The sequence below is a fragment of the Leopardus geoffroyi genome, chromosome X, assembly GCF_018350155.1.
Source record: "Leopardus geoffroyi isolate Oge1 chromosome X, O.geoffroyi_Oge1_pat1.0, whole genome shotgun sequence".
NCBI classification, from domain to species: domain Eukaryota; kingdom Metazoa; phylum Chordata; class Mammalia; order Carnivora; family Felidae; genus Leopardus; species Leopardus geoffroyi.
The window spans coordinates 1,100,520-1,126,372 of NC_059343.1; the positions used below are offsets into that span (position 1 = coordinate 1,100,520).

The following is a 25,853-nucleotide window of genomic DNA, read 5'->3' on the forward strand; positions in this document are numbered from 1 at the left end:
TGGGCTTGGCCGGAGGGACCCTCCAGGGCGCCAGGAAGCACTGGCCCTGGCTTTTTCCTGTTTCATGTCAGGACAGCCTGCGCGGGAGGGAGGGGGCGCGTGTGGGGGACATCTCCTGTTGCCACGGCGACGCGCGGACCTCTCGGGACCCACCTGCCCGTCCGGCAGCAGGTGGCGCTGCGGGGCAGCTGATGGGCCCGGTTCGCGCGTCCTGCAAAGGTGCCAAATAAGGCTGCGGTGACCCCTTTACTCCCTTACACTTTCCTCCCAGGTCCTCGTCAGGGGACCTGAGCCCCAGAGGCTGCTGACCGGCTCAGTCCCCGCGGGGACGCGCGCGGCTCAGGGGTCGCATCTCCTTTTCTGCGTCCTGTGCGTGCTGTGTCTGAGCCCAGCTTCCCTGCCTCATGCCCAGCCCACTTGACCGGAGGCTGGGATGCGCCCCTCGGACCCCATCTGGGTTTCAAAGAGCCACCGGGGCAACGACGGCAGAACGAGACTTTCTCACTGTGTTTCTTTTATTTTTTTTTTAATGTTTTTAAGTGTTTATTTATTTTTGACCCATAAAGAGACAGAGCGTGAGCAGGGGAGGGGCAGAGAGAGAGAGGGAGACACAGAATCCGAAGCAGGCTCCAGGCTCTGAGCCATCAGCACAGAGCCTGATGCAGGGGTTGAACTCACCGACTGTGAGATGATGACCTGAGCCGAAGTCGGACGCTCAACCGACTGAGCCACCCGGGCTCCCCTCATTATGTTTCTTTTTGCACATACGTGTTCCCGAGCAGCATCCCTGATGCTGGGATGTGGGAGCTGGAGACACAGAACAAGGCACAGCCAACGTGATATCGGGTGGCAGGGGGAGCTGGTCAGCCACACCGAACCCCTTCATGCTGTGCTTGCAAACTGAGAGCTTCCCCGGTTTGTGCGAGACAATTGGACGCTCAGAGACACTTCAGAAGGAAATAAAAAAATGATGCAGGGCGCCTGGGGGGCTCAGTCGGTTGAGCATCTGACTTCGGCTCAGGTCATGATCTCACGGCTCATGAGTTCGAGCCCCACGTCGGGATCTGTGCTGACAGCTCAGAGCCTGGAGCCTGCTTCACATTCTGTGTCTCCCTCTGTCTCTGACCCTCCCCTGCTCACGCTCTCTCTCTCTCTCTCTCAGAAATAAATAAACCAGAGCATTACACACGATATTGCCATCATTTCTTCCAGGTCTTACTCTCCCTTCCTTCCTTCCTTCCTTCCTTCCCTTCTTCCTTCCTTCCAAACATGACCTCACATTGCAAGAGGTCATTTGCTTTTCGTTTGCACGGACGCCAGGTTTAATGCGAGCCAGATTCGCTTCAAAGCAATTTGGGTTTTACCAGGAGTTTCCGGAAATCATGACTTTAGCGAAGCCATGTCGTTTTCTCCCCCCTTCCAAATTTTTATTTAAATTCTAGTCAGAGAAGGGAGCACCCCGGTGGCTCAGTTGGTTAAGTGTCAGCCTCTTGATTTCAGCAGAGGTCACGATCTCCCGGTTTGTGGGTTCGAGCCCCGTGTCAGGCTCTGTGCTGACAGCTTGGAGCCTGCTTGGGATCCTCTCTCTCTCTCTCTCTCTCACAAAGTAAATAAATAAACTTAAAAAAAGAAATTGTAGCCACGGAAGCCATACGTCTTAAACCCGACCTAAGATGAGTGGATGACAGAAATAAAATATATAAAGATAGTAATGCCAAACGCCTGAAAAAACTTTTTTTAATTAAAAATTTTTTTCGTTATTTATTTTTGAAATTGAGAGAGAGAGACAGAGCGGAGCAGGGGAGGGGCAGAGAGAGAGGGAGACACAGAATCCGAAGCAGGCTCCAGGCTCCAAGCCGTCAGCAGAGTCCGACCTGGGGTTCGAACCCACAAACCGTGAGATCATGACCTGAGCCAAAGTCAGACGCTCAACCGACTGAGTCACCCAGGCGCCCCTGAAAAAACATTAAAAGAAAAAAAAATTAAAACATTGTTAAAAATGCCCGATGGGTTGTATTCCTGAGGCTACTTCACGGAGGATAGATTACTTAAGGATCGATTGTACTGTTTGGAGCAGACTTGTTCAGAAGAAAGGTCACACAAAAACACAGCCGGGCATGGCCGCTTTGGGGTTAAAAGAAAAACACTGAGTTTCAAAAGGTTGCCCCAGAAAACGGGAACCCCATGCCCTGTGATTCTGGGACAGTAGAAGCTTCCACACTGGGGAAAGGTCAGCTGAACTGAACACTTTCCAGAGGAAGTGTTTAGGTTCCTTGGAGAGCCTCTCCTTGGGGCCCTGTGCCACACACAGTAGAACCCTTTCGCGTGCAGGGGACAGTTACGTGCAGCCCCCAGCTCCCACCAGGACACCGAGGGTGTCTTGACGCTTATTTCTGCTATGAATTGCATTTCTGGTTTTTCTCTCCCCCCTCCTGGAAAACCGTCAATCTGCACGAAACACCACGAAGAAACAAGTACATTATTGAAGGAAGCAGCGGTAGAGGGCGCCGACAACACTGCTGTGTTTGCAGAGCCTTCCCGCGCTGGATCTCACGCGCGTACTGGTCGTGCGTGTGCGGGAGATGCCTTAGGTTTCTTGCAGATTCTGCCTGAGCCATCGCTGCACGGCTCTGTGCCCTGGATGATTGACAGCCGGCATCACAATGACTTCCGGGTGGGCCCAGCCAATAGGAGGCAGCGGCAGGAGGGAAGGGGGCGGGACCAGAGAGAGGAGCCGGAGGATTTCTTCCTCGTCCCCTCCCTGCTGCTGGCTCGTCAGGATTCGCAGGCGTCTGGGTCCTTGTCCCCGACCGGACCCTCTTAGACCTGCTCCCTCCTTTGCTGCGTGAGGCCTCGGGGTGCATCACCCTCCCTCGGGGATCCCCTTTCACAGAACCCACCTTGCTGGACTGTCCCATCTGGGATTCCTGAGACATTGACCCACGCGGAACGGAATCCCGTAGGTGTCTGAGTGCAAAGCTGTGCAAACGGGTGTTACTTTCCCCTTAGCACAACTTGACTTCAGCAGCGGGACCGTAGCTTGGCAGTTTCTTTTTCTTTTTCTTTTCCTTTTTTTTTTTTAATTTTTAGACATTTTATTTTAGACATTTTATTTTTATTTTATTTCTAATTCAATTTAATTTCGTTTAATTTAATGTCATGTATTTTATTTTATTTTTAATTCAATTTAATTTCGTTTAATGTCATGTATTTTATTTTTAATTCAATTTAATTTAGTTTAATTTAATGTCATGCGTTTTTATTTTATTTTTAATTCAATTTAATTTCGTTTAATTTAATGTCATGTATTTTATTTTATTTTTAATTTAATTTAGTGTCATGTAATGTAATTTTAGAGGTTTTAAGCAGTCCGTACACCCACCGTGGCACTCAAACTCACAACCCAGAGATCAAGAGAGATACGCTCCACAGACGCAGCCAGCCCCACGTGGTTTCTTTTTAATTTCCTGGTGTGATTGCTTAACAAACGTGAAGTCTTACAGTAGGTTTTACGGTTTTTGTGTGTTTGTTTCGTTTTGTTTTTTTAGTAACAAGAGATGTTAGTAGGTTGAAATGCCTACAAAAATAGCCAGGTTTGGAAAAGTAGAAACTTGAATTGCTTTTTATTATTTTTTTTTAAGTTGATTTTAATTTTATTTTGAGGGAGTGAGAGAGAGCAAGCAGGGGAGGGGCAGAGAGGGAGAGGATCCCAACTGGGATCCAGGCTGTCAGCACAGAGCCCAACACAGGACTCGAACCCGCGAACTGTGAGATGATGACCTGAGCCAAGATCAGGTTGGATACTTAACCGACTGAGCCACCCAGGCGTCCCTCCAATTGCTTTTTAAAAATGTGTCATTTATAGTAAAATCGTTTGCCAGGTACCCGGTCCCCAACCCCCCTCAGACCCCAGCAGGCGGGACGGCGGGGCTGGGGGACATTTCCAGGAAGCCAAGTCCATGGCAGGGGACCAGGTGCGAAAGACCAGGTGTCACCGTGCACAGCAGGGGGCGCCCTCGCCTCATTGGTTTTCCATCTGGTGGTCAACCAGATGGCTCTGTAGAAATTCATCCCGGGGAGTCAACGGTACATTATCTGTCTGTAAACAGATGTTGCCTTAATGAGACCTGTCTCCGTGGCGGCCTCCCCCCTCCCTCCCCGCCCTGTAAGGCGTCTGTGCTAAGAATTCACAGCCCGAATTAGCCCAGAGGACACCTGTATTTCTCTCCCTGCCTTTTGTCTCCTTATCACAGACCTTCCTGTTTGTGCTGCATTTCCAAGCCTGACGGTTTCCAGGGAAATCCGTGCGGCAGAGTGGAGTCGCGGCCCACGGAGCCGCCACACGGGAGGTCCCAAGGAGGACGGGAATGGGAGTCCTTGGCTCACCTTAGGGAGTTTGCCGGAGGTCTAGGTCCCAATGTCCTGTGGGGTCCTGAGAAGGCGACATTGCCTGTTGATGGGTGAGGTGCAGGCCGTCGGCACGGGGTGACCAGGGGACACGGGGTGAGTTCACAACGTGCTGGCGGGGGCTTCGAGGTGGAGACATCACTGTCGTACGGAGGAGGTGGCCCAGAGGAGGGGACATGCGAGCAGCTCCCGCAGTGACGATGAGGGGGCAACTCAGAGCATCATGGTGTCTAAGAGACGATGCCACTGGATGGAGGTGTGCAGGGCAGGAGGCCAGGCCTGGGTGACAGCCAGGCAGGACTCACTGTGCAGGTGGGGCTTCACAAAACCCAGGACCCCGCCGGCAGAGCTGGTGTGGGGACAGGGCCGTTTGGGCCACAGAGCAACCCATACTCAGGACGGAACCGCAATCCGGGACTTGCAGCCGTGAGGAGGGACATTCGTCACCTGGGTGTCCCCAGCACCCCAGCAGGTGCAATAAAATGTCAGCCTGTCACGGTCATGGGACAAAGACGGTCGTGGAAGGACCTGGGGACACGCTGGCTTCTCCAGGGATTCCGGGTGTAGACGGGCTCGCCCGTGCACCCCTGCTTGACCTGCTGTTTCCCATGAGGCTGTCGCTGCTGTGTGAACATTGCCTTACGCGTGTGATGTTTCGTGTCTGTGGAGAGACGTGTCATCGTTTCTGCGTTTGTAGGGGCTTCGCCTGGGGTCCCTCGACCTGCTGTTTCCCATGAGGCTGCATGTTCACCTGCACCCGCCCTTCTGTGGTCTGTGTCCCGTGATCAGTGTCTTCGGGCGAGCGTCCAGCTCACGCTCTTGGCTCTGGCTTCCCACGGTGAACCTGTGTCATCGAATGACCCACGTGGCCCCCAGCTTTCAACGCCTTGTGGCTTTTGCTGCTCGACATTGGTTTATGCTTTGGGAAATAAAAGCCGACGTCACTTTTCTGCCCACAAGGGACGGCGAGTCTTCATTCGAATATATTTGGGAGACTGGAAAGTGTTGTTGCAAATAATAGAATTTGCACGGTCGCTCGCCTCTCACGCTTTTGCACGCCTGGTTCCTGCGACTCTTCTGTGACCCGTGTGTGGCTTGCTCATGTCCACGTCTGGGTTGGGGCTTTCCGTGGCCCCTCCCACGGGGACCGTTGTTGGGGGGAGAGAGAGAGATTTTCTTCCCCATGCCCTGCCCTGCCCCTTCCCCGCTGGGATCTCCGGGCTGGTTTAGGAATTAATACGAGTCCGATGAACACAACCGAAAAAACAAAGTTTTATTACGTGTGCACGGAAGCCCGATCATGAAATCGAGACCCAAAGACATGATCGACGGAGGCAATTTTCATACATTTTTATACATCTTGGAACAGAATCTGGGCCGAGGCGGATCAGAACAATGTAGGTTTTGGGGCGCCCCGGGGGGCTCAGTCGGTTGAGCGTCCGACTTCGGCTCAGGTCACGATGTCGAGGTCCGTGAGTTCAAGCCCCGCGTAGGGCTCGTGCTGACAGCTCGGAGCCTGGAGCCCGCTTCCGATTCTGTGTCTCCCTCTCTCTCTGCGCCTCCCCTGCTCATGCTGTGTCTCTGTCTGTCTCAAATAGATAAGTACACTTAAAAAAATAAAAAAAGGAAGGAACTCTGGAGGTCACACAACAGAGGTGGGTCTGCAAGGCAGAAGCCAGCAGCCTTCCCGGTGGACAGCATCCGCATCGATGGAGATGAGTAAAGAATAAGAAAAACCATCAGCCATTCTGCACGTTTGCTCTACGGTCTGGGAGGGTGTGTTTGACCCGGGGAAACCCGGTTCCGAGGTGGGCACGGCACGTGATCTGCTTTGCAACTGGCCCCCTTCTCCCTGCAGAGCAAACCCCACATCACACTTTCATTTTCCGCCTTCGCGCTTGGGTTGAGAACGCCGTTCCCTGAATTGAATCAGCAAAGTAAGTTTTGGTGCGTTCTTTCTTTCTTTTTTCCAACCCTCAGTGTGCCCGGGTGAGGTGTGCGATTGATGGCGGGGGGTGGTGCCTCCTCTGGATTTGCCCGTTTGATGTATTTAAATTACTATTTAATGCTTCCACGCTGTGTTTATTTCTTTTTATAAAAGAAAAAAACAACCAATAATTTCCCGTCTGTCCTCGGCTGGGAAATGCTTCCCTTTACGCTCTATCTGAGCCCAGGACAGACGTGCCCGGAGCCCTCGGGTCTGGTGTTGAGACACAGGATCAGGCTGACCGGGCTGATACAGCGGCCGGGCGGCCGGAAGGGTTTGCAGGGGTAACATCCCCAGGGCGGGAAGGCGGGAGCTACGGAACAATCTGGGGGACACCTCACGCGTGTCCTCACTCTGTCCCTGGGCCACGCCGTCCTTCAAGCTGCACGTCTGCAGGCTGTTGGCTCTGAGCGTTGGCGGCCCACGGTGCGAGCTCGAGGGGTTTGGAGAACCGGAGTTGTCTTTCCTTTTTTTTAAATGTTGATTTATTAATTTTCAAGGCTGCATAACAGTCCCCTGTGTGCATGGACCACAGCCTGCTTCTCCTTCCGTCCATCTGTGGACACTCGATTCTTCCACATCGTGGCTCCCGTCAGGTCCCCAGGCTCTCACCGCCTCACGTCCCCACCTGTGCACACGTGTCCTTTGCAAATTCTTCCTGACACTGCACGGGCAGCCCCCCGGGGGCATGAGCGTCGTCGCTGGGCCGGCCAAGACCCAGCACTGGGAAGGTCTGAGGCGGGAACGTTGACAGGAATTTGGGCGTTGGACGTTGGGGACTGGATCGTGGGCTGAGATGTGTCCCCACCAAAGATCATACGCACATGTCCGAAGAAAACGATGTCACCGCGGGGCGATATTTGGAGCAGGGGTCTTTTAGGGTAACATGAGGTCACGAGGGTGGCCCTGATCCCATGGGACTGGGGTCCTGATAACAAGACAAGGTCGGGACACAACACAGAGGGACGACCAGGTGAGGACAAACTCAGAAGACAGAGCGTACACCCAAAGAGAGGCCTCAGGAGGAACCAGCCTCAGCCCGCCTGGACCTCAGATACCGAGCCTCAGCCCTGCCTGGATCTCAGACCCCCGGCCTCAGCCCTGCCTGGATCTCAGACCCCCAGCCTCAGCCCTGCCTGGATCTCAGCCTCCCATCCTTGACCCTGCCTGGACCTGACTCCCAGGCTCACCGCTGCCTGGATCTCAGACTCCCAGCCTCAGCCTTCCTGGACTTCAGATACCGAGCCTCAGCCCTGCCTGGATCTCAGACTCCCATCCTTGGCCCTGCCTGGGTCTCAGCCTCTCAGCCTCAGCCCTGCCTGGAACTCACACCCCCACCCTCCACCCTTCCTGGACCTCAGACCCCCAGCCTCAGCCCTGCCTGGATCTCAGGCTCCCTCCTCAGCCTCCCCACCTCAGCCCTGCCTGAACCTCACCCCCAACCTCGACCCTGCCTGGACCTCAGACCCCCAGCCTCACCCCTCATGGACCTCAGACTCCCAGCCTTGGCCATGCCTGGACCTCAGACCCCCAGCCTCACCCCTCCTGGACCTCAGACTCCCAGCCTTGGCCATGCCTGGATCTCAGACCCCCAGCCTCATCCCTGCCTGGATCTCAGATCCCGGCCTTGGCCCTGCCTGGATCTCAGACTCCAGGCCTCAGCCCTGCCTGGATCTCAGACCCCAGCCTCAGCCCTCCTGGACTCAGACCCCCAGCCTCCACCCTGCCTGGATCTCAGACTCCCAGCCTCAGCCTTCCTGGACTTCAGATACCGAGCCTCAGCCCTGCCTGGATCTCAGACTCCCATCCTTGGCCTTGCCTGGGTCTCAGCCTCTCAGCCTCAGCCCTGCCTGGAACTCACACCCCCACCCTCCACCCTTCCTGGACCTCAGATCCCCAGCCTCAGCCCTGCCTGGATCTCAGGCTCCCTCCTCAGCCTCCCCACCTCAGCCCTGCCTGAACCTTACCCCCAACCTCGACCCTGCCTGGACCTCAGACCCCCAGCCTCACCCCTCCTGGACCTCAGACTCCCAGCCTTGGCCATGCCTGGATCTCAGACCCCCAGCCTCAGCCCTGCCTGGATCTCAGACCCCGGCCTTGGCCCTGCCTGGACCTGACTCCCAGGCTCACCGCTGCCTGGATCTCAGACTCCCAGCCTCAGCCTTCCTGGACTTCAGATACCGAGCCTCCACCCTGCCTGGATCTCAGACTCCCATCCTTGGCCCTGCCTGGGTCTCAGCCTCTCAGCCTCAGCCCTGCCTGGAACTCACACCCCCACCCTCCACCCTTCCTGGACCTCAGATCCCCAGCCTCAGCCCTGCCTGGATCTCAGGCTCCCTCCTCAGCCTCCCCACCTCAGCCCTGCCTGAACCTCACCCCCAACCTCGACCCTGCCTGGACCTCAGACCCCCAGCCTCACCCCTCCTGGACCTCAGACTCCCAGCCTTGGCCATGCCTGGATCTCAGACCCCCAGCCTCAGCCCTGCCTGGATCTCAGACCCCGGCCTTGGCCCTGCCTGGATCTCAGACTCCAGGCCTCAGCCCTGCCTGGATCTCAGACCCCAGCCTCAGCCCTCCTGGACTCAGACCCCCAGCCTCCACCCTGCCTGGATCTCAGACTCCCAGCCTCACGCCTCCTGGACCTGAGACCCACAACCTTGGCCATGCCTGGATCTCAGACCCCCAGCCTCAGCCCTGCCTGGATCTCAGGCTCCCTCCCAGCCTCCCAGCCTCACCCCTCCTGGATCTCAGACCCTTAGCGTCAGCCCTCCTGGACCTCAGACCCCCAGCCTCAGCCATGTCTGGATCTCAGACCCTTAGCCTCAGCCCTGCCTGGACCTCAGCCTCCCAGCCTCGGCCCCGCCCAGATCTCAGACCCGTAGCCTCAGCCCTGCCGGGATCTCAGCCTCCCAGCCTCAGCCCTGCCTAGATCTCAGACTGCCATCCTTGACCCTGCCTGGACCTGACTCCCAGGCTCACCCCTGCCTAGATCTCAGACTCCCAGCCTCAGCCCTGCCTGGACCTCAGACCCCCAGCCTCACCCCTCCTGGACCTCAGACCCCCGGCCTCCACCCTGCCTGGATCTCAACCTCCCAGCCTCACCCCTCCTGGAACTCAGATCCCCAGACTTGGCCATGCCTGGATCTCAGACCCGCAGCCTCAGCCCTGCCTGGATCTCAGGCTCCCTCCTCAGCCTCCCCACCTCAGCCCTGCCTGAACCTCACCCCAACCTCGACCCTGCCTGGACCTCAGACCCCCAGCCTCACCCCTCCTGGACCTCAGACTCCCAGCCTTGGCCATGCCTGGATCTCAGACCCCCAGCCTCATCCCTGCCTGGATCTCAGATCCCGGCCTTGGCCCTGCCTGGATCTCAGACTCCAGGCCTCAGCCCTGCCTGGATCTCAGACCCCAGCCTCAGCCCTCCTGGACTCAGACCCCCAGCCTCCACCCTGCCTGGATCTCAGACTCCCAGCCTCAGCCTTCCTGGACTTCAGATACCGAGCCTCAGCCCTGCCTGGATCTCAGACTCCCATCCTTGGCCCTGCCTGGGTCTCAGCCTCTCAGCCTCAGCCCTGCCTGGAACTCACACCCCCACCCTCCACCCTTCCTGGACCTCAGATCCCCAGCCTCAGCCCTGCCTGGATCTCAGACCCCGGCCTTGGCCCTGCCTGGATCTCAGACTCCAGGCCTCAGCCCTGCCTGGATCTCAGACCCCAGCCTCAGCCCTCCTGGACTCAGACCCCCAGCCTCCACCCTGCCTGGATCTCAGACTCCCAGCCTCACGCCTCCTGGACCTGAGACCCACAACCTTGGCTATGCCTGGATCTCAGACCCCCAGCCTCAGCCCTGCCTGGATCTCAGGCTCCCTCCCAGCCTCCCAGCCTCACCCCTCCTGGATCTCAGACCCTTAGCGTCAGCCCTCCTGGACCTCAGACCCCCAGCCTCAGCCATGTCTGGATCTCAGACCCTTAGCCTCAGCCCTGCCTGGACCTCAGCCTCCCAGCCTCGGCCCCGCCCAGATCTCAGACCCGTAGCCTCAGCCCTGCCGGGATCTCAGCCTCCCAGCCTCAGCCCTGCCTAGATCTCAGACTGCCATCCTTGACCCTGCCTGGACCTGACTCCCAGGCTCACCCCTGCCTAGATCTCAGACTCCCAGCCTCAGCCCTGCCTGGACCTCAGACCCCCAGCCTCACCCCTCCTGGACCTCAGACCCCCGGCCTCCACCCTGCCTGGATCTCAACCTCCCAGCCTCACCCCTCCTGGAACTCAGATCCCCAGACTTGGCCATGCCTGGATCTCAGACCCGCAGCCTCAGCCCTGCCTGGATCTCAGGCTCCCTCCTCAGCCTCCCCACCTCAGCCCTGCCTGAACCTCACCCCCAACCTCGACCCTGCCTGGACCTCAGACCCCCAGCCTCACCCCTCATGGACCTCAGACTCCCAGCCTTGGCCATGCCTGGACCTCAGACCCCCAGCCTCACCCCTCCTGGACCTCAGACTCCCAGCCTTGGCCATGCCTGGATCTCAGACCCCCAGCCTCATCCCTGCCTGGATCTCAGATCCCGGCCTTGGCCCTGCCTGGATCTCAGACTCCAGGCCTCAGCCCTGCCTGGATCTCAGACCCCAGCCTCAGCCCTCCTGGACTCAGACCCCCAGCCTCCACCCTGCCTGGATCTCAGACTCCCAGCCTCAGCCTTCCTGGACCTCAGACCCCCGGCCTCCACCCTGCCTGGATCTCAACCTCCCATCCTTGGCCTTGCCTGGGTCTCAGCCTCTCAGCCTCAGCCCTGCCTGGAACTCACACCCCCACCCTCCACCCTTCCTGGACCTCAGACCCCCAGCCTCAGCCCTGCCTGGATCTCAGGCTCCCTCCTCAGCCTCCCCACCTCAGCCCTGCCTGAACCTCACCCCCAACCTCGACCCTGCCTGGACCTCAGACCCCCAGCCTCACCCCTCCTGGACCTCAGACTCCCAGCCTTGGCCATGCCTGGATCTCAGACCCCCAGCCTCATCCCTGCCTGGATCTCAGATCCCGGCCTTGGCCCTGCCTGGATCTCAGACTCCAGGCCTCAGCCCTGCCTGGATCTCAGACCCCAGCCTCAGCCCTCCTGGACTCAGACCCCCAGCCTCCACCCTGCCTGGATCTCAGACTCCCAGCCTCAGCCTTCCTGGACTTCAGATACCGAGCCTCAGCCCTGCCTGGATCTCAGACTCCCATCCTTGGCCTTGCCTGGGTCTCAGCCTCTCAGCCTCAGCCCTGCCTGGAACTCACACCCCCACCCTCCACCCTTCCTGGACCTCAGACCCCCAGCCTCAGCCCTGCCTGGATCTCAGGCTCCCTCCTCAGCCTCCCCACCTCAGCCCTGCCTGAACCTCACCCCCAACCTCGACCCTGCCTGGACCTCAGACCCCCAGCCTCACCCCTCATGGACCTCAGACTCCCAGCCTTGGCCATGCCTGGATCTCAGACCCCCAGCCTCATCCCTGCCTGGATCTCAGATCCCGGCCTTGGCCCTGCCTGGATCTCAGACTCCAGGCCTCAGCCCTGCCTGGATCTCAGACCCCAGCCTCAGCCCTCCTGGACTCAGACCCCCAGCCTCCACCCTGCCTGGATCTCAGACTCCCAGCCTCAGCCTTCCTGGACTTCAGATACCGAGCCTCAGCCCTGCCTGGATCTCAGACTCCCATCCTTGGCCTTGCCTGGGTCTCAGCCTCTCAGCCTCAGCCCTGCCTGGAACTCACACCCCCACCCTCCACCCTTCCTGGACCTCAGATCCCCAGCCTCAGCCCTGCCTGGATCTCAGGCTCCCTCCTCAGCCTCCCCACCTCAGCCCTGCCTGAACCTCACCCCCAACCTCGACCCTGCCTGGACCTCAGACCCCCAGCCTCACCCCTCCTGGACCTCAGACTCCCAGCCTTGGCCATGCCTGGATCTCAGACCCCCAGCCTCAGCCCTGCCTGGATCTCAGACCCCGGCCTTGGCCCTGCCTGGACCTGACTCCCAGGCTCACCGCTGCCTGGATCTCAGACTCCCAGCCTCAGCCTTCCTGGACTTCAGATACCGAGCCTCCACCCTGCCTGGATCTCAGACTCCCATCCTTGGCCCTGCCTGGGTCTCAGCCTCTCAGCCTCAGCCCTGCCAGGAACTCACACCCCCACCCTCCACCCTTCCTGGACCTCAGATCCCCAGCCTCAGCCCTGCCTGGATCTCAGGCTCCCTCCTCAGCCTCCCCACCTCAGCCCTGCCTGAACCTCACCCCCAACCTCGACCCTGCCTGGACCTCAGACCCCCAGCCTCACCCCTCATGGACCTCAGACTCCCAGCCTTGGCCATGCCTGGACCTCAGACCCCCAGCCTCACCCCTCCTGGACCTCAGACTCCCAGCCTTGGCCATGCCTGGATCTCAGACCCCCAGCCTCATCCCTGCCTGGATCTCAGATCCCGGCCTTGGCCCTGCCTGGATCTCAGACTCCAGGCCTCAGCCCTGCCTGGATCTCAGACCCCAGCCTCAGCCCTCCTGGACTCAGACCCCCAGCCTCCACCCTGCCTGGATCTCAGACTCCCAGCCTCAGCCTTCCTGGACTTCAGATACCGAGCCTCAGCCCTGCCTGGATCTCAGACTCCCATCCTTGGCCTTGCCTGGGTCTCAGCCTCTCAGCCTCAGCCCTGCCTGGAACTCACACCCCCACCCTCCACCCTTCCTGGACCTCAGATCCCCAGCCTCAGCCCTGCCTGGATCTCAGGCTCCCTCCTCAGCCTCCCCACCTCAGCCCTGCCTGAACCTTACCCCCAACCTCGACCCTGCCTGGACCTCAGACCCCCAGCCTCACCCCTCCTGGACCTCAGACTCCCAGCCTTGGCCATGCCTGGATCTCAGACCCCCAGCCTCAGCCCTGCCTGGATCTCAGACCCCGGCCTTGGCCCTGCCTGGACCTGACTCCCAGGCTCACCGCTGCCTGGATCTCAGACTCCCAGCCTCAGCCTTCCTGGACTTCAGATACCGAGCCTCCACCCTGCCTGGATCTCAGACTCCCATCCTTGGCCCTGCCTGGGTCTCAGCCTCTCAGCCTCAGCCCTGCCTGGAACTCACACCCCCACCCTCCACCCTTCCTGGACCTCAGATCCCCAGCCTCAGCCCTGCCTGGATCTCAGGCTCCCTCCTCAGCCTCCCCACCTCAGCCCTGCCTGAACCTCACCCCCAACCTCGACCCTGCCTGGACCTCAGACCCCCAGCCTCACCCCTCCTGGACCTCAGACTCCCAGCCTTGGCCATGCCTGGATCTCAGACCCCCAGCCTCAGCCCTGCCTGGATCTCAGACCCCGGCCTTGGCCCTGCCTGGATCTCAGACTCCAGGCCTCAGCCCTGCCTGGATCTCAGACCCCAGCCTCAGCCCTCCTGGACTCAGACCCCCAGCCTCCACCCTGCCTGGATCTCAGACTCCCAGCCTCACGCCTCCTGGACCTGAGACCCACAACCTTGGCCATGCCTGGATCTCAGACCCCCAGCCTCAGCCCTGCCTGGATCTCAGGCTCCCTCCCAGCCTCCCAGCCTCACCCCTCCTGGATCTCAGACCCTTAGCGTCAGCCCTCCTGGACCTCAGACCCCCAGCCTCAGCCATGTCTGGATCTCAGACCCTTAGCCTCAGCCCTGCCTGGACCTCAGCCTCCCAGCCTCGGCCCCGCCCAGATCTCAGACCCGTAGCCTCAGCCCTGCCGGGATCTCAGCCTCCCAGCCTCAGCCCTGCCTAGATCTCAGACTGCCATCCTTGACCCTGCCTGGACCTGACTCCCAGGCTCACCCCTGCCTAGATCTCAGACTCCCAGCCTCAGCCCTGCCTGGACCTCAGACCCCCAGCCTCACCCCTCCTGGACCTCAGACCTCCGGCCTCCACCCTGCCTGGATCTCAACCTCCCAGCCTCACCCCTCCTGGAACTCAGATCCCCAGACTTGGCCATGCCTGGATCTCAGACCCGCAGCCTCAGCCCTGCCTGGATCTCAGGCTCCCTCCTCAGCCTCCCCACCTCAGCCCTGCCTGGACCTCACACCCCCAGCCTTGCCCTGCCTGGATCTCAGACCCGTAGCATCAGCCCTGCCTGGATCTCAGACCCCCAGCCTCACCCCTCCTGGATCTCAGACTCCCAACCTCAGCCTTGCCTGAACCTCACACCCCCAGCCTCATCCCTCCTGGACCTCAGACCCCCAGCCTCCACCCTGCCTGGATCTCAACCTCCCAGCCTCACCCCTCCTGGACCTCAGAGCCCCAGACTTGGCCATGCCTGGATCTCAGACCCCTAGCCTCAGCCTTGTCTGGATCTCAGGCTCCCTCCCCAGCCTCCGTACCTCAGCCCTGCCTGGACATCAGACCCCCAGACTCAGCCCTCCTGGACCTCAGACCCCCAGCCTCCGCCCTGCCTGGACATCAGACCCCCAGACTCACCCCTCCTGGACCTCAGACCCCCAGCCTCCGCCCTGCCTGGATCTCAGCCTCCCAGCCTCGCCCCTCCTGGATCTCAGAGTCCCAGCCTCACCTCTCCTGGACCTCAGACCCCCAGCCTCACGCCTCCTGGACCTGAGACCCACAGCCTTGGCCATGCCTGGATCTCAGACCCCAAGACTCAGCCCCTCCTGGATCTCAGACCCCCATCCTCGGCCCCAACTGGAGCTCAGACCCCTAGCCTCAGCCCTGCCAGGATCTCAGCCTCCCAACCTCAGCCCTGCCTGGATCTCAGACTGCCATCCTTGACCCTGCCTGGACCTGACTCCCAGGCTCACTCCTGCCTGCATCTCAGACCCCCAGCCTCAGCCCTGCCTGGATCTCAGGCTCCCTCCCAGCCTCCCAGCTTCACCCCTCCTGGATCTCAGACCCTTAGCGTCAGCCCTGCCTGGATCTCAGACCCCCCAGCCTCACCCCTGCCTGGATCTCAGACTCCCAGCCTCAGCCCTGCCTGGACCTCAACCTCCCAGACTTGGCCCCACCCGGATCTCAGACCCGTAGCCTCAGCCCTGCCGGGATCTCAGCCTCCCAGCCTCAGCCCTGCCTGGATCTCAGACTGCCATCCTTGACCCTGCCTGGACCTGACTCCCAGGCTCACCCCTGCCTGGATCTCAACCTCCCAGCCTCACCCCTCCTGGAACTCAGATCCCCAGACTTGGCCATGCCTAGATCTCAGACCCCCAGCCTCAGCCCTGCCTGGATCTCAGGCTCCCTCCCAGCCTCACCCCTCCTGGATCTCAGACTCCCAGCCTCAGCCCTGCCTGGACCTCAGCCTCCCAGCCTCGGCCCCGCCCAGATCTCAGACCCGTAGCCTCAGCCCTGCCAGGATCTCAGCCTCCCAGCCTCAGCCCTGCCTGGATCTCAGACTGCCATCCTTGACCCTGCCTGGACCTGACTCCCAGGCTCACCCCTGCCTGGATCTCAGACTCCTAGCCTCAGCCCTGCCTGGACCTCAGACCCCCAGCCTCACCCCTCCTGGAACTCAGATCCCCGGCCTCCACCTTGCCTGGATCTCAACCTCCCAGCCTCACCCCTCCTGGAACTCAGATCCCCAGACTTGGCCATGCCTGGATCTCAGACCCCCAGCCTCAGCCCTGTCTGGATCTCAGGCTCCCTCCTCAGCCTCCTGCCTCAGCTGTGCCTTGACCTCAGACCCCCAGCCTCGACCCTGCCTGGACCTCAGACCCCCAGCCTCACCCCTCCTGGACTTCAGACTCCCAGCCTCCACCCTACCTGGATATCAACCTCCCAGCCTCAACCCTGTCTGGACCTCAGACCCCCAGCCTCCACCCTGCCTGGATCTCAACCTCCCAGCCTCACCCCTCCTGGACCTCAGATCCCCAGACTTGGCCATGCCTGGATCTCAGACCCCTAGCCTCAGCCTTGTCTGGATCTCAGGCTCCCTCCCCAGCCTCCGTACCTCAGCCCTGCCTGGACATCAGACCCCCAGACTCACCCCTCCTGGACCTCAGACCCCCAGCCTCCGCCCTGCCTGGATCTCAGCCTCCCAGCCTCGCCCCTCCTGGATCAGAGTCCCAGCCTCACCTCTCCTGGACCTCAGACCCCCAGCCTCAGCCCTGCCTGGATCTCAGACCCCCAGCCTCCACCCTGCCTGGACCTCAGACTCACAGCCTCCAGGACAAAGAGAAGGAATGTCTGTTGCCCAAGGCACCCCGTGCCATGCATTTGTCATGGGACACCCAGGAAATTAGTGTAGTCATGGATGTGGCCACTGGCTTCCCCGGGGACGCAGCACAAGGGCCGGCTGCCTGCAGTCACTTTGCAAGTGTTTCCTGTGAATTCCCAAACAGAAGGAAGCAGAATGAGTGCCCGCCCCTCGGGGAGGGAGGTGTTTAACCCACAGACACCGTCTTGCCTCCGAGCCCTGCTTCTGTGCCTGAAAATCAACGTGCGGACGGGTGGGGGTGAAGAAATCATGGTCACAGAGACCAGACACATGCAGAACAGAGTTAACGTGAGCGGTTTCAGAAAACAGGCTGGCTAAGGGCGCCTGGGTGGCTCAGTGGGTTGGGCGTCTGCCTTCGGCTCAGGTCGTGGTCTCTCTCAAAATAAATAAACAAACTTAAAAAAAAGTGTTTTTAAAAAAGGAAACCGGTTGGCAGAGTTTCGAACGATGAATCGTCCAATGCACAGCCAGAGAAAGACAGAGAGAGAAACAGAGGACGAGCGGGGGAGGGGCAGAGAGAGAGGGAGCCCCGCGCGGGGCTCAAACTTGGGAACCGTGAGATCAGGTTGGCCCAAGGCTGGCGTGCGGGAACATGCATTTCACACTTGGGGGTGGTTTGGGGACTCGGGATGCGGGATCCAAACCCCCCACCCGATTCCCACTTTGCGTAGAGGGGGGCGTGGGGACCACAGATAGTCGAGACGACGGGCCCCAGGTCAGGGAGGCTCTGAGGGGTGCAGGAGGGGGTCCCCGGCTTTTGGTTTCTGAAATGCGCACAGACCCAGGTGGGGTGAAATCGTGAGCGTGTGAATTCCAGGAATATAGCCACGCGTTTACATCGCCTGGATCCGTCTGTGTTAAGGACCCTGTGATTCACCAGCTGCTTCTGTGGTTAAAACGTGGCCATACGCGCGGGTTTGTTTGGTACAAGGGTGTCTCTGCCCACACCCCCCGGCCCCCCACCAAAAAAAGACGTGTTCACATCCTAACCCGCAGAATCTGGGAACAGGACTCTATTTGGAAAAAAGGTCTTTGCAGATGTAAATGAAGGATCTTAGGGTGAGCTTATCCTGGATCGGGGTGGCCCTGAATCCAATGACAGGGGTCCTCGTAAGAGACAGAACAGGAGACACGTCTCTTGGTCGTAGGACGGGAAACCTGGGATACGATGTCCCTGAGTCTTTGATGCAGGTTAGAAACACCTGTGGGGGTGCCTGGGGGGCTCAGTCGGTTAAGCGTCCGACTTTGGCTCAGGACATGATCTCACGGTTCATGACTTCAACCCCTGCATCAGGCTCTGCGCTCACAGCTCGGAGCCTGGAGCCTGCTTTGGACTCTGTGTCTGCCTCTCTCTCTGCCCCTCCCTTGCTCTCTCTCTCTCTCAAAAATAAATAAATGTTAAAAAACAACATATTCCTAACTCACCCCCCAAAGGAGACCCTACGTGGCTGCCTTATAGCGATTTCACAGGATTTTTGTGCAGCGGGTAAGTCACAGGTTTGACCGCACGGGTGTTGGTTTTCACAGGCTGTGTGTCCGGAATTGAGACGAGAATGTTTCCTTTTGAATTTTGCACGTGGACGTGTCCAGCCTTCTCCACGGGGCCCAGAGGCGATGGCGTCCTTCCTTCCGATTTCTTCCACACGAGGATTGGGAACAGGTGGCCGGGACAGGGAGGGCAGCGACGTCTGTGGGTCCGGGCTCCCGTGGTGGCGTATCTGCGTCGGCTGTTTTCAGACACCATCCCACGGAGACAGGAGCGTGCGGGCACGTGTGGACATCTCCGTGGACACGGGTGCTTCCTGGGGGACAACCTCCAAGGCACCAGGGCCACAAGCTGTCCTGCGGGGCTGCACCTGGGGAGACAACGGGAGTGGCCACTCGGTGCTTCCCCACCCATGTAGCTGTTACTGTCGCTCATCCCTTGCGATGGTTAATTTTCCATGGAAACTTAATTTTATGTATGTGGGGTGGGGGGTGGTGCCTGGATATCTGGTTGAGTACGGTTTCTGGGTGTGTTTGTGGGGGTTTTGTAGGATGAGGCTGGCCTTTGAATCAGTGCACTGAGTAAAGCAGATAGCCTTTGCCAATGTGGGTGGGTCTTGTCTAATCAGTTGAAGATCTGTATAGAACAAAACTGGGGAGGAATGGAGAACATATCCGTATCTATATCATCTGTATCTATATACCTATATCTATCTATCCATCCCTGTATCTATCTACCGATTTATCTATCATTCATCCATCATATCTGTGCATCTATATACATATTATCTATCTATCTATCTATCTATCTATCTATCATCTATCTGTCATCTACCTATCTATTATCTATCCATCTGCCATGTCTCTCTGTCTCTATCATATCTATTTATCTATCTATCCATCCATCCTTCCACCCATCCATCCATCATGTCTGTCTATCTATCCATCATATCTGTGTATCTATATATCTATCTATCATCTATCTATATATCTGCTATCCATAATCTCTCTACTATCATATCTATCATATCATCTATCTATATCTATCTGTCATGTATCTATTTATCATATCTATTATCTATCTATTGACTATCCATCATATCTAACTATCTACATATCTATCTATCTATCATCTATCTATATATCTACTGTCCATAATCTATCTATCTATCACCATAATATCTATCAATCATATCTATCACCTATCTATGTATCTATCATATCTATCTATCATGTATGTATCTATCTATCATATCTATTATGTATCTATCTACTATCCATCATATCTATCTATATATCTATAATCTATCATACCTATCATATATCATATCTCTCTATCATCTATTATCTATCTATGTATCTATCTATCTACTATCCATCATATCTATCTACATATCTATCATCTATCTATATATCTACTATCCATAATCTATCTATCTATCTATCATATCTATCATCTATGTATCTATCCATCATCTATTTATCATATCTATGTATCTATGTCTCTATGTCTCTATGTGTCTATCATCTATCATCTATCTATCTGTCTTCTATCCATCCACATATCCCACTGGTTCTGTTTCTCTGGGAATCCTACGGATACAGCTGGAGAATACGGCTGGGATAGACACAGAGGGGTGTGTGTGGAGGGCTCTGTGTCCTCGGTGGAGCTGGTTCCTGGATGAGAAGCCAAGGGAAACTCGGGCCTGGGAGGTGTGGGCTCGGTAGGAGGAAGGAAGGAGGCCGCGGTCAGGGCGTGGGCAGGACGGAGGAGGAGGGGGAAGGGAGGGTCACGGAGCAGATCCCTGCACAGGAGGAAGCGAGTGCGGCTTCCAACCCCAGCCTCCAGGGGCTGCTCGCGGATCCCGGAATCCACGGCCGGGCGTCTTCCTGCAGGCTTCACACACGGCACCAGAAAGCTCTGTAGGGACCTGGCAGCCGTTCCCTCGCCCCCGGGTTTTGGGTCCTATCACACGGCTTCCTGAAACTCCGTAAGAGTAGTTAAAATATGCACCAGAGGCCTCAAATAATATTATGGTTCCCCTCCTGGCTTTGTATGGTTTGTGATATGCTAATTATAAAGTGCATAATACATAAAACGCATAGCATCATAGATAACGTGCATGTAATTTATATAAAAGTAAAGATACAAAATATACATGATATCCTGGTATTGCTGTATTATATGCTGTGTTGTACAACATAATATGGTATATAATATGGTATATTTTGTACCATATATATAATATAATTATGATACAATATGATATATAACAGATAACATACAATATATAGAATCATGTAATATATAATATAATATAATATAATATATGCAATGTGTAATATACATAGGTTACATACGATAATCTATATTATAAATGTATGCAATACTCTCATTACTAATGTGTAATATAATCACACATAATACATATTATAAGAGATAGTACAATTGCATATGATTGTATCACGTATAATATATAACATGGTATGATATACCCAATTTTATGTAACATCGTATGTGGTCACATAACCACATAGTATTGGTTAATATAAATTAATCACAATTTCATAGGAATCTATGGGTATACAGCATATCATATTACACATCAATCATATACACATTACGTGTTGTGTATTTTAGATACAACATATATATATTATGTATACAATATGTATCATATAATTACATTATATAAACAATACATTATATCATACCGTCACGGTTATGAGTATCACCAAAACGATCCCATACATTATCATTTTTAATTATTATATGATCATATAACCATATTATAAACACGTATCTCCTTCTATTACACTCTCATCACTGCATATCGTATGGTTTAGGGACACATAGAGTTCACTTACACCGTATTTCTTCGTGATGAAGGCATCCTCAGCCCTCCAGAAAGCCATCCTGGGTTACAACGTTCGGTTTAGGGGCATGCCCTGAGGCAGACAGGTTTCCGCGTGACGTTTTAGGAGGTGGCCGCAGAACTTAGGCGGCAGGGAGACACTCATACTGGGCACCTGTGTCGGCTGGTTTGGCCGGTGGACGAGCTGTTGGCCGAGAACACGGCAGGGTGTGTGCTCCCCGCGGCAGGGTTAACGCTGTGTGTGTGGCCCTCGTTCGGCGGCTGTTATGAGCTGTGTCCCCAGCTTGGCAGCCGGGAGCACACGGGGGAACTGGGAAGGGGGTCAGAGCACGGACACTTTGGCACAAGGATTAGTTGGGGCTGAAGTCAGTGAACACAAACCAGATGCAGAGAGAGCTCTGTACACCCCCCACCCCTGCGTGCCCGAATGGAGGACCTACACTTGTCTTTGTGAAGGGGTCCTGTCCTCTTGTCGTCACCGGGAGACATAAAGTTGTCACAGCACTCGGTCTACACAAACAACCCCTACTGAAGTCACCCTTATCGGTCATGACTTTCCCCTAAATACGTATCTTTCCATAATTTAATGCCCCTAGAAGCCCCTAAGCCCCTTTTCCTTTGTCTCATCGCTCCTCCACGAGTGTATCGCCACTTGATTAACTGACATATGAGCGCCTGGGCTTAACTGCTTCTTCGACTCTTCTCTTCTGTAAAGCCACATATGCATTCGAAATGAAGCTTTGCTGCGGGTAATCTGTCTTTTCTCACTTTAATTCACACACCTCGGGCGCAGAACATAAGAGGGTAGAAGAAATGTTTTTGTTTTTGTTTTTGTTTTTCCCCTGCAATTACTTTGTAGGGCTGGTAAGTGAGTCACGTGTCTGTTAGCTAACTGTCTTTCCTGGATGGGCTCATCTTGGGTTTAACAACATCCTACAAAGACCCTATTTCCAAATAAGGCCCTGTTTACAGGTACCAGGGTACGACTTCAACGGCGTGCTGGGTTCGAGGAAACAAGACAGACGGGTTCCTGTGACACAGCCGTATGTGTTTATATCTTTGTGTGTGTGTGTGCGTGCCATGCTTCTGTGTGTGTTTATATTTCTGGGAGTCTGTGTGTATCTCCGTGACCAAGCAGGTGCAGGTATATCCGTGTGTGTTTATATGTCGGGAAGCCTGCGTGTGTCCGTGCATGACCCGGTGACCTCACAGGTCATTTCGTCTGCACCCCACGCACCCATGCTGCCCACAGGGGCCGTCCCCCTGTGACCAGGGTGGTCTGTGTGATAAAGGTTGATTGAGGGACCCGTGCGCCTCGAACCCAGGTCTGCCGTCTCCGTTTTCCACTGTTTGGGGCCCTCACATTTCACAGAGCAGGAAAACACACGTCCCCAAGGCGGCTGAGACACGATAGAGAGCAAATCTGAGTCCTTTACCATGTGTAGAAACAACACCTTCAAACAGGTCTCTATACAGTTTCTGGAATCCTAAGTGCTGAGCATGGAAGGTTCTGTCCCTTCATCCCTGTGATGGATGGTTTCTTTGCAGGCACGGCTTACGCGGCGGGAGTTTTATTGTTCGAGATAATGACTCATTGGGACAGTATTTTATGCCACAGTGTTTGGTTTGCTGTGCGTAGATGAAGGTTACCACTAATTAACGGTTGTCAAGGTCAACCGGCAGCTAAAAGCTGGCTGTTTTAGAAACAGCTCAGTGAAGGAAGGATCTTTACGTCACAGTATTGGAACTGTATCGCCCCCCTGAATTCAGTGAAGATATAGTTATACACATATATACACACGACATATACCATGATGTGTTATTATATACGGTATATGTGCAATATAAATATATATGTACACACTGTTATTGTATATATATTATGTATATATTGTATATATTTATCTATTATATATACTATATATCATCACATATTATATATACACACAATATATAACATTATGTTATTATATTATATTATCTATAGTATAAACACATATATACACTGTGTAATTGTATATACATTGTATATATTTATCTATTACATATACTATATATCATTATGTATTATATATACACACGATATATATCATTGTTATTACATATAGTATATATACATATATATACAGTATGCAATTGTATATGTATTATATATTATACGTACCACTATCTACTATCATATATATATACACAATATATATCATTATGTGTTATTATATATAGTATATATACTGTATATATTTAGTATATAGTATATATTATATATACTATATATCATTATGTATTATTATATATACACAATATATATATGTTATTATATATACTATATATGTAGTATATACACAATAATTGTATATATACTGTATATGTTTGTATATATTATATATTATATATACTATATATCATTATCTATTATTATATATACACACAATATATATATCATTATGTGCTATTATATATATGTACAATATACATACAATATATATACACAGTATGTGATTGTATGTATACATTGTATATATTTACATATATATTTATAAATTATATATAGTTATATGTATATTATATATTATATATACTATATATCATTATGCACTATTATACATAGTATATAGACACATATATGTGTATATAATACATATGTGTATATATGTGTATATATTATATATAGACAATGTATTGCATATGTAGGAGGTATCGATGGGGGTGGGCCTCACCCAATCAGTTGAAGGTCGTAGACGGGAAAAAGGCTGGTCTCACTGGATGAAGAGGGAATTCTGGCAGCAGAAGGTCCAGACTCAGATGGCAGCATGTGCTTTTCCGCGGGCCTCCACCAGCCTGTCCTGCAAATATTGGGCCTTCCAGTCTGCATAATCACATGGGATGATTCCTCACAATGCCTCTCTTTCCCTGCAAACCTTCTGTTTGTTTTGCTTCTTAGGAGATCCCGAGCACAACCCCCCCCCCCCCCCGCCAAAGGCCTCAGGGGTCTGGCAGAGTTTCCTAAGACGTGTGGGGGCCCATTTGGGTAAATGACCCAACGCGAAGGGAGGCCGAGTGCGTCGCATGGGGTTTGGGATTTCGAAGCCTATTTCAGACCAAGGAGGTGCATAAAGTGACGATGGGGCTGGAAAAGAGGGGAGCAGCAGCACAGGGGTCCCAGCTGCGGGATCCGGAGATCTGGGGACCTGGAGGAATCAAGGCGTCTGAAGCCCAGGGGTCACCCGCGGCGGCTGACCTCCCTGCCCTGTCCTCCGAAGTGACTCTACCCCTCGGGTGTGGGGACAGTTTCCCAGAACCATGGTCTGTCTGTGCATCAGACGCAATGCACCTGTGAATGTCAGCAACCTATTTAACTACAGATCACCTGGCAGGGGCGAGGCGGCGGGAAGGGGGACCCCGGGACCTCTCCAAACGCCTCAGGCTGGGGACGGGCACTGACCACAGCCAGCTGGATCCGGAAACGTGCAAGGAACAGACATAACACAGTCACACAGGGTGATATCTAAGCCTCATGGCCTCAGCCCTGCCTGGATCTCAGCCTCTCAGCCTCAGCCCTGCCTGGAACTCAGACCCCCAGCCTCAGCCCTGCCTGGATCTCAGACCCCCAGCCTCGGCCCCGCCTGGATCTCAGACCCTCAGCCTCAGCCCCGCCTGGATCTCAGACTCCCAGCCTCAGCCCTGCCTAGACCTCAGCCTCCAAGCCTCAGCCCTGCCTGGATCTCAGCCTCTCAGCCTCAGCCCTGCCTGGAACTCAGACCCTGAGACTCAGCCCCTCCTGGATCTCAGACCCCCATCCTCGGCCCCAACTGGAGCTCAGACCCCTAGCCTCAGCCCTGCCTGGATCTCAGACCCCCAGCCTCAGCCCTGCCTGGACCTCAGACTTCCGTCCTCCAGGGTCCGCGGGGAATAAACGTCTGCTCACACCGCCCTGTGCTCCTTCTCAGTTGGAGATTTTGGGGGTGCAGGTGGAAATCAGGACCCCAAATCTTATCTATTTCTATTTAAAGGAAGACAAGGGCTGTGCTAATTTGCAGGGAACCTGCTGTCCTTTAAACGAATGCCATCATTCTTACGCACGTGTCTGCTCTGGGATCCGTTTCACGGCTGGGGATATATAAAGTGCTAGGCATTTTTATGAGGCTGCTTTAATTAAAAATTCACGTCCCCTTGACATTTTTGGTATAAGAGCAATAAAATATGGGGCATTAAAATTTTTAATGGCCTGGCATTTTGAGGAAGGGTGTTTCGTTATACTATTGACATCTGTTCAGTTCAGCTTTTATTGGGGTTTTTGTTGTTGGGACTATGGTTTTATGTCATATGGAGACTGGAATGTTTTTATTCCCCCAAACCCCATAAAAGCTAGAGATTGAATTTTCATAGTCCTCTGCTGGCACAGAGCTGCCCTTGAAAGTTGTGGATCAAAAGCCCATTATTTTCGGGTGGCATTTTTCTTGTATTTCCAGATTCTCCCCAGGAACCCCCCCCCCCTTCTATTTCTGCTGGTAGGATTCAGCGGGTATTCCCTCCCCTTTTTCGGCTTTTTCCTTCTTTAATCGTTTACAAGTATTGCTGTCCTGACGGGGGAAGGTTCCACTTTCCCACTGCCCTGTGTCGCCTTGCTGAGCGGTCTCTTTACAGGAGGGAAACGTGCCCTTTGTGCAGAAATACTAGCCCAGGAGATGGACCCTTAGGGTTCACTGTTCTTTGTACAGTTGGTCCTTGGACGCTTCCATTTGCTGACTCATTTGCTGTTTGCCTCAAGGGTATTCGTGCGAGAAATTCACCAAACGATGCAACAGTTCCCCATCCCTCTGCTTCTCAAGCATTCTGCTCAGGGTGTCTACAAGCAGAAAGGACGCAACAAAGCCCACGTCCCAGTGAGACGGTTCTCAAAGATGTGTTTCCTGGGT

General features: G+C 54.7%; 1 long non-coding RNA gene across 1 annotated transcript; it reads right to left on the minus strand.

Annotated features, from left to right (window-relative positions):
* Window positions 1–15,935: 15,935 nt before the first annotated feature.
* On the minus strand, window positions 15,936–16,492 carry LOC123594914. The gene is made up of 3 exons (XR_006710933.1): window positions 16,446–16,492; window positions 16,357–16,387; window positions 15,936–15,993 (listed from the first exon to the last, which is right to left on the minus strand). It is a non-coding gene; the product is annotated as an uncharacterized LOC123594914 (long non-coding RNA).
* Window positions 16,493–25,853: the final 9,361 nt, after the last annotated feature.